This window comes from Micrasema longulum, unplaced genomic scaffold (genome assembly GCF_059751315.1).
Source record: "Micrasema longulum isolate JH-2025_06_02 unplaced genomic scaffold, ASM5975131v1 h1tg000019l, whole genome shotgun sequence".
Lineage (NCBI taxonomy): Eukaryota > Metazoa > Arthropoda > Insecta > Trichoptera > Brachycentridae > Micrasema > Micrasema longulum.
The window spans coordinates 729107-736785 of NW_028277227.1; positions in this window are offsets into that span (position 1 = coordinate 729107).

Below are 7679 nucleotides of genomic sequence, written 5' to 3' on the forward strand. Positions count from 1 at the left end.
ATTAATTATTTATCATGCTATTTATTGCATTAAGCCAGCGTTTGGAAAGCCAAATGTCAATAAAAGCAGTCGCCATAGTAATTGTAATTTATATCTCACTTTTTTGTATTAGATACTCCTTACTATTTTGCAACTGCAATATATTGTATTATTTTTTATAGTAAACGCCGATTATTTGCCAGTGAATTGTATTTATTTACGATGAAAACAAAAAAACAAACCGACACAAGCGTTGACTTAGAGATTACACACGCGTTGACTTATGACTGCGATAACTTGATTATGTTTATTATTGTTCATTGTGATCGCTCAAATGCTTAGCATGTTTTTAAGCACGTCGATAGTTATTTGTGATTGAGCTACTGGCTAGCGGTCGAAGAATGACAAAATACTTGTTAGGCATGACTGAGCGTTTGGGCATGAGTCAAATGTCATAAGTTTTGAGGACTCGGGGCAAGTCTATGTGAATTAAATATAGCAATGATTACATCCAACATTAAAATTAAATTTAAGCAAAATTTATTTAAATGATTTAGAACCGGTGGACTTAAAGTTTTTTTTTCCAAAATATCACTTCATTCTCACAATAAATTTTCCAATCATCTAAAATATGTGTATTTGTATGTAATTGTGTTAATTAAATCCGATTGTTCCCTTTACAATGACAGCTGTTTTCGAATCGTTCATGTAGAACAGCGTACTAACAAACATAAATAATAGAAACACCCATGAGCCCAGGATATAACCCCCTTCAATTCGATTCACTCAAAATAATTTCCCTCGTATCTGTACCATCCCGGCCTCCCATTCACGGAATTATCAAATCGTCTCGCGTTAATTATTAAAATAAAAAGCGAGTAAATCAAAGACAGCCGTTGTGGTGTTTTCTTCCTCTGCTTGCGCATAACTAATTGCTGCGTGCGTTATTTTTGGGGACAAATATTGAAAGAGTAATAATAATACCGCCAGACTTGTCTGTTGTATGCGATTATATTCTTCGCGGGATTGTCGCATCCGTCATAACGCTACACGGTGCGTCACGGAACGGAGACCACAAGTCTGAAGTGGATTCAGTGGGAACAAAGAAAAGCATAATCTTGAAAAATTGTAAGTGCCTACCTGCGACCTTACGTACAAGTCTTTTTTATGTTATTTGTACGAAAAACTGCTTTTCAAGCAATTTGTCATCAGGTGCTCTAACATGAGTTCAAAATTCTACTTAAAAACCATACAAATAATAATATTAGAAAAAAAATATAAAAGCAAAAGTGGAAAATTACGGTAGATCGATAGACATTCTATGATGAAGAACTTCAGCCCTATGGGGAATTGGATACAAACAATGTTTTATTACGCGCAGTAAAAATTAGAGCATTAAATTATACGGCAAAGTTTCTTGGAAATGTGAGAAAAAATATTAAAAAATATTTTAATAAAAACGAACTGCTTTGAACGACATCACCAGTTCATATGAATCAACTTATTATAAAAGAGATGTGAAAATTTTCCGGTTTGCTTACCGTCAACGGACTAATCGGTAGAAATGTCCAAGAAGAAGAGGTAAAGAATTCAAGACGTCGTACGCGGAGTAGTTTAAGAAATTTTCTCTACTTGTTCACAACTTTGGAGATACACAACAAAAATAGAGTCACGTGTTACCTTTACATATTTTTGTCACATTTTGTTGTCCTGTTCAGAAAATATATGGCATGTTGTTTATGTTTTTTATTTATTTATATATACGCCCAATGGGCATTTTTATGGACACATTTGTACATAGAAAATTATCATTAAAAAAGTAGAAAGACTCAATGGTTTATAGTAGACTTTGTGGGAGTGGAAGCGGGAGAGAGGTGTTTATAATTAAATTTGATTCAGTGATCGTTTGAAAGAAGACAATGTGTTATCAAAGAAATCAAGACTGGTATGTTTGTTAATAGACCTAAGAATTCTGGGCGTAGGGGAATGAAAACCATAGTTAGTTTTATGGTTATCGGTATGAAAGAGTAAGTTTTGGTTGGGATAATTCATTTTATTGAGCTCAGTAGTTCAGGCGCATCAAAGAGTGAGTTGAAAATTTTAAATGAGACTGTCGGATTATTTCGACGGTCTTAAAAAAAAGTTATATTCAAGGTAGTTTCTAATAAGGTTTTTGTAATACTACCACTGTAATTATACCAATATAGCACTGTGTGCACAACAATGAACACAAATAAATAATAATACATACAAAACTCTAAAAAATATGATTTTCGCTGATAATACGGAAAATAAAAAATAAAATTTGGCTTAGTTGAATAGTCTTTTTACATTTTTTTTATTTTTAAAAACTGAACACCTTCATTGCCATCTTGGTAAAAGAAACAAAATAAATCATCAGTATTTTATACAAAAAGTCAATTCAAAAAATCTTACTCCCAATCAATTACGCTACATATAAAACATTTTATTTTACTAAGGAATATTTTTGTGTTTTTTTAATAATTTTAATTTCCTTTTTAAATTACTATAAATTAAATAAGTACCTTCTAATCTTTTACAGAATATTTTCTTTTCTCTTTCTATAACAGAAAAATATTATACCTGTCTATTTATTATAGGAGCAAAAAATTCATAAACATTTCTTGTATACCCACGAACATGCCATGCCTTTGTGGGATTTTTCGTTTACTATTTTTACTTCATATGTTAATATGTATTTTATTGCTATGTAGTTATCATTTATTTGTTAATGCTCTGTTTTACCTGTAATGTATATTGTAAAAATAAATAAACTCTGAACAACTTTTTATATCACACGTCTACTCATTAATTAATTTATTGTTTAAATCCATGAAATAGGGATTCAGTGCCCAAAGATCAAGCGAGATCGTTTCTAGCGGTCGACCTTTTTATCTTGTAAACTCATGCGCGTCATAATCATCCCCTTGCATATTTTCTACGATTTCACCACATTTGATATTTATTGTAAAATGATTTTTAATTTACGTTTTATTACCATAGTTAGTTGTTGTTCTTTATTTTTTGTTTAATTTTGTTTATGATGAAAATGTATTTTTTTACTCAAACGGTCACCGTGGTGTAATGGATTAGACACTCGACTCACGCACGGAAGGTTCTAGGTTCAATTCCCGGTGAGAACACAAAAAAAACATCAAGCCTGGATTTTCTGAGATGTAATTTACCACTGAGTTTAGGTCTCCTGGCCTGTGATAAAAAAAAAGAAAAATACAAATACAAAACTTGAAAATTAATTATAAACTTATAATAAGAAATCAAACACTGATTTGAGTCTACTGAACACTTTATTTTATTTATACAAATATAAACATATAAAAATAAAAACTTTTTTCGCCTTATTAGGGCATTTTCAAACGAATGTTTGAAAATACATTCGTTTGAAAATCCCCTAATAAGGCGAAACAATTGTCACGAAGTTTTTATTTTTATATGTTTATATTTGTAAAAATAAAATAAAGTGTTCAGTAGACTCAAATCAGTGTTTGATTTCTAATTATAAGTTTAAATATGGAGTTCTACAAAATAAACACCAAATCAATCAAAAATTCATTATAACTATAATATGTTCGTTAGTTTTTTTTAACATAATATTTATTATTTCTCTCATTTTGGCGTTATGACACATGGTCTCCCTAGTTTCCTCGTCTAATACCAAGAATTTGTCAAGATCATGTCTGGAGACTTCTAAAGGAGACATCTGTCGGAAAAATCGTAAGTTACATCCATCATAACGATCTCAAAGATGAAATCGCAATAGCTATTTAGGCACCCCTTTGATTTTTCTATGAGATGTTTAATGAACCCGAAGTTAGCTGATAACTCAAATTTAACGTAAATGAAAAGATGAACTTTACCAAAGATCAGATTGTGTTTTGAAATGTTAAAAAAATAAACATCACTAGATACTTGGGTTCTGTGTGATTTTTTATATTTTATATACATAACATATTGATTTTACTGTCAACGCTACGATTTTCTAATAAGCATAATATTATGTCGTAAAAATTTAATAGGGAAAATGGTACTTAAACAAGTTGGCAGCGACACAGTTTATTTTACGATTATTTTTTGTTTTCTGAACCATGCGAGAGTTTCTCGGAAATATTTTGCTAACGTTTCAGTTATACATACATTATATAATATGACTGGATTTATCATGCGGCTCTGTAAATCTTTTTTTATTTAATTTTACATTTTTTTTTTGCACCACAACAGGCCAGGAGGCCGAATTACAGTGGTGAATTACATCACAGAGCACCCAGGCTTGAGAAAAATCACATTTCAATTTTTGTGTTCTCACCGGGAATCGAACCCGGAACCTTCCGTGCGTGAGTCAAGCGTCTTGACCACTACACCACGGAGGCCGCCAAAAAATAAATAAAATTTTAAATTTTAAAAATTTAGGTTCATTTATATTTCTTTACATAACATACGTACGCCCCCATCTTGAATATTGCACTGCTATCTGGTCTCCTGTTTATAAATTAAATATTAAAAGAATCGAGAGTGTTCAAAAAAATTCCTGAAAAAACTAGAATACAAATTTCATTTGCATTTTCCAAATTATTTAGCTTCATTAAAATTTTATAACCTTGATTCATTAGCACACAGAAGAGATATGTTTGATCAAATCCTGCTTTTTAAAATTGTCAATAATAAATTCGATTCCCCGGAACTCATTAATCTACTTGCTTACCGTGTTCTCTCCAGGCCAACTAGACTCTCTGATATTTTCTATATTCGTAAATTTAAAACTAATCATCGGAAATATTCTACGATCCCTTGTACATGTGAAACATTTAACAAAAAAATTAATAGTCTTGGTATATTTAACACTCCATACAATATGTACAGAAGAGAATTAATAGGCTTGATTCATGCTCTTCATTCATAATTCATTTAATCATTAAATCAAATGCAATTTTCCACTCTCACTTTCCTTCAATCATCCTTTACCGCTCCTTATCAATTTCCTTCTTTTCCTTCCCACTATCTCCTTGTTTTGTTCATATTTATCTTATTTTAATATATTTACTATTTATATAGTTTAAACTTCAAGCCGTCGTCGCTTTATTACAGTATTATTTAGTGAATACATATAATTGGATGGCAGGCCCTACTATGTATACATTTTCTATAGTTTTTTTTTAAAAAAATATTCATTTAACCTGTACATCTGTTTGTATTCGAAATAAATCAAATAAAATAAAATAATATAATTGTGCATATTATTATAATGTAAAATCAAAGATTACTTAATTCAAACTCTGTTAGACAAACTAGAATAACAGTTAGTTAATTTGTTTTTTAGAATGAAATATTCAAGTCTAGGTAATAACAAAGCTTATATATTGTTATGAGCTATTTTTTTTACTTGGTTTATTTAACTCCTTTCCATATTTATTATTAACTTCTTTCATACGAGATTTTTTGTTAAGTATACAAAGGAGTTAAAAATCATCACTTAAACCAGCTTATACGATGTATTTACAATAGCTTTGTTTAAATCACGTCTGAAAAAACCTTGGTGACTTTTTTAATCTCTCCCTTTCTCTTAATAAAAAAAACACGTACTTATGGTTATTTATTTATTTACATATGATATATTGAATGTAAAAATACAAACATATCAATTTTAATAAGGAATCAAATGCCCTGCAAATATTTGAATAGTTTTTTTTTTTTATTTTACCTTTCATGGCATTTAAAAAAAATATGTTTTCGCTCTTCGTGTGTCGTATATTACATAAAATATAATTGATGACGTTCATCCTCATAGGTTATGGAAACGTGAATATTTTCTTCAATTTATTTCTTATATATATTAAACTTTAGTATATTTCAATGCAGTTTTCTCAATAACAGTCATAACATAGTAGCAAAAATCACTTCTCTTCTCTAAAAAATGTTATTTTGTTTTGAGTTATCAAACTGTTTTAATAAAATTCCCCGAAGAGTTGTTCCAGAACTTTTTTACAAATATTTGGAGTTAGATAATATTAAAACGGTTCAATATTTCAAAATAAATCAATAAATTATCAAAGACACGAGGTAGTTTGTCTTTAGGTTCCCTTTTGGTTGACATGGAAATGAAGCTAAGAGCCGTTTCTTGGCCCCTGGAAAGAGCTCTTAGAGACTACAATTGGATAATGGGACCCTTAATTCGACGTATAGACGGTCAACTAACAATTACCAATGAAACTTGAGCTTAGTAGATACGTTGATATCACCTGATTGAACGTACTTATAATGTATGGTTCTTACGAACATATATATTTTATTCTAAGACGCTCTTTGGATTGAGAAATATTTTATTATTTTGACCCACATACTTTATTATGAACTAGCTGAGTTTATTGGGTAAAAGCGAATGATACGATTTGCTGATGAATGTCGATAAATCGAATGTGACGGATTTTGAAAGAAATGAAAGTACGACTAAATGTGAGATCACAGTGAATATACTGAAACAGGTAGATGAATTCGTGTATCTGGGAAGTATGTTTACTGGGGATGGAAAAACTGCTGGGTGGTGAAATGAAGGTGTTAAGGTCCATTACTGGGAAAACGCTCTGAGACCGAATCCGTAATACTGTTATTAGGGATACGTGTGAAGTAGAGGATATCGTACGATGGACCAGATCCAAAAGAAGATACTGGAGGGACCATGTGGACAGACTTGTGTCCATTGCAGCCGATAAAATCCCATCTGGACAACGTCCGCCTGCAAGACCTCCCAAGAGATGGAGGGACAGTTGGACCTCAACCTCTCAGGAAAACCACTAGTTTTTTGTGACACAGATCTTCAGGATCTTCTTCTCAGAAGCTCTTAAAAGATGACGAAGAAGAAGAAGAAAAAAGACATAATGACCGCTGCACTTAATCAATCTTGGCAAATGTTTGTGGCAGGAGGCAAAATTAGAGTCCCGGTGCCGACCCTTATGCTTGGGAGCGAAGTATGCGACTGGAAAAACAAGGATAAAAGTAGGCTGAAAGCTGAAGACATGCGATCTCTCATACGAATGTGTGGTAAAACTATATTATTTATTTAACAATTTAAATACAAATACATTTTATGCCCTTATGGGCGGGCATATTGCCTTGAGGCAATTTCTTCCTACCTTTTCAAAACGTTCAGTTTGAGAAAATTACATTCATATTCTAGGTTATTATGCAGAATCTTAAAATTGCATACAAAAATTTAAAACGAAAATCAACTAAAAATTTACACTATACTATGAAGAAAGTAAGAGAAAGGTGGTGGGAAGGAAAAAAGATGAAAAAAAGATCAACTCATATTTAGATATAAATGTTAATAAAGAAGGAGTAGCATTAGTGGGTGGATTATTTCATAACCAAGCAGCTACTACATATACGGCTACTAATCATTGTCACGAATCTTGACGTTACAAATATCAATGCCAAACATGTCGCGTTTTTCTAGGGACAATTTTTTTTAACAAATTTTATTTTCAAAGTTACGTATGAAAACATTTCTTCACAACATCTTTATTGATTTTGAAAATACAATGATTTTTTCCTAATCCATTTCATATATTTTTATCGGTATTCATCGTATGTGATATTTCCCTTTTGGTAACGTTTAGAATCTAAAATTGTAAGTGATTCTGTTATTATGCATAGGGTCTGTATACGGC